We start from the raw sequence: 2,060 nt of genomic DNA, 5'->3' as shown, positions 1-2,060 counted from the left end.
ACATCACGAAAGACAATACAAATAGCATGTATGTCAAAAAAATTAAAATCACATCTATAATAAAACATTTATTGACTATGTTCTCGGGCAAAATGCGTTTTGTCGACCCTCGAACCAAACTTTCTGCCTTTGGCCTAACGACCTCAGGTAGAGAGATTGCTTCTTACGTCTGACAAAACACATGTTGCCCTAAAACTCAGTCAATAAATGTACAAGTAGAATTGATGAAAAGCATCAAATCGGCCGCAAACAAAATTTAGCATTTCAAAAAGTACTTTCACAATTTTAAAACCATCCATGCAAGGAAAGCACAAAGTATTCAAAGTTGAAATAGTGACCATTTTGTATTTCAGGCTGTCTTCAAAGCAAAGGAAATAAATATTTTTTTAAAAATTATGTATGAAAATTTTAGTGCAATCTTTTGCCCATCAAGCGGATTTATCGATGTAATAAAGTCAATGATAAATGTTAAGGATTTACTGTCATCAAATTGAAGATGTAGACCTCTCAACAGCTCAGGATGAACTACGGGCTGATACCCTGGATCTTTGTCACGTGATAATGCCCAATGTTTCGGCAGCTGTGCTGCAAGGCGCGGTGCAATATACATGTACGTATGTAGAAAAAATATCCTTGTATCATTCGCAGCTGCATCGTCTCAAGCCACGGTCCGGAGTCCGCACATAGCTCTTTCCTACCCATGGCTGCTTGATCACAAGAAATGTCGTAATCTTGAATATTTACACCTCTCTATTGTGACGTCATATTCAGTCAGTGGTAAATTTTGTTTCCATCGCAACTGAAATCAACAACTGACGTCAACAGTATACAAGAAATATTTCCTATACTGTGATTGGACATTGAAAGGTCGCGATCAAGTTCATCATCCGACTATGCTTTACTCGCATTGGTCTATTTTTTAGTGAGCTACGAAGAATTCTCTCCTCGTTCAACCACGGCCAGAATGGGAGAGGATCGTACATTTTGGCCTTTTGGTTTGAGACGATGTCGCAGCTGTAGCATATTCAAAACAATTTTACTAGTTAATACCACGTCATTATTATCCAGAAAATATGATTTTCTTTCATATCTTACACACTCCCAGGCTGGGGAGTACTTATTGTGAACTCTTTTTATTTTACCATAAATTACAGGCACGTAGCATCGTTTTTGAAAGTGGGGGGGCCAACCTGAGAAAAAAATTTTTTTTACTCACTGCAGCCGATAATAATATTTTTTATCTTGTCAGAAACCAGACAATAAGTAAAGGAGAAAGTCCGAAAATTGTCTATTCTGTGAGAGAAAGAACCGTTCGAGGCCAGAAGGGACAGTTTGATGACTTTATCCTACTAAAAACATTTTTTTTCTATTGTTAACTTAATAAACTGTCCCAGGTAATGGTTATATATTTGCAATGATTACGTATCACACTTGATTGACCAGAGAGTGAGGAGTGAAAACAATAGCTGTATTGTTCAACTTAATGGACAGTGCCAGGTTAAGTTGATTTAGCTCACTTGATTTCTGACTATTTACCATGTAAAGCTTCATGAGTGAAGATATTCTCATCGGATGGAGAATGTAATACATATTTTTCCAAAATACAAGCCAAAGGGTGGTATAAACATTAAGATGGATAGGCACAAGCAGAAGCCTGTAGGTATGCAGATTCTGAAGTTGGTGTTAAAGTTTGATAAAAAAAAATATCACAAATCTTAATTTGTGAACAATCAGGATTAAATAGAAACGATAGGAAACATTCTTTGAGAACACCAGCAGCGACCCACATGTATTAAGCTGAGACTGAAGAACCGCTAATAGAAGAGAAAAACAGGCCACACATCCATTACAGTTTGAACCAACAATAAATAGGAGCAGAGAGTAAATTAAATTCGAGAATTCGTGGAAATATGGGGATTCAACTGATGACAAGTGTATGAAAAAAAATGAAAATTTGTGATTCCTGTCGTAAAAATGATTCCGCCTGCAGTGCATCTAGTGAGCTTATCATTTCATCGGGAAATATTCCTTTCTCTTGTAAAATTTAAATTGCTGTTGGA

Source organism: Saccostrea cucullata, unplaced genomic scaffold (assembly GCF_032062105.1).
Source record: "Saccostrea cucullata isolate Sc308-1 unplaced genomic scaffold, CSIRO_AGI_Scuc_v1 ctg5024, whole genome shotgun sequence".
In the NCBI taxonomy this organism is placed as follows: Eukaryota; Metazoa; Mollusca; class Bivalvia; order Ostreida; family Ostreidae; genus Saccostrea; species Saccostrea cuccullata.
Note: the sequence above shows the minus strand (reverse complement) of the source record.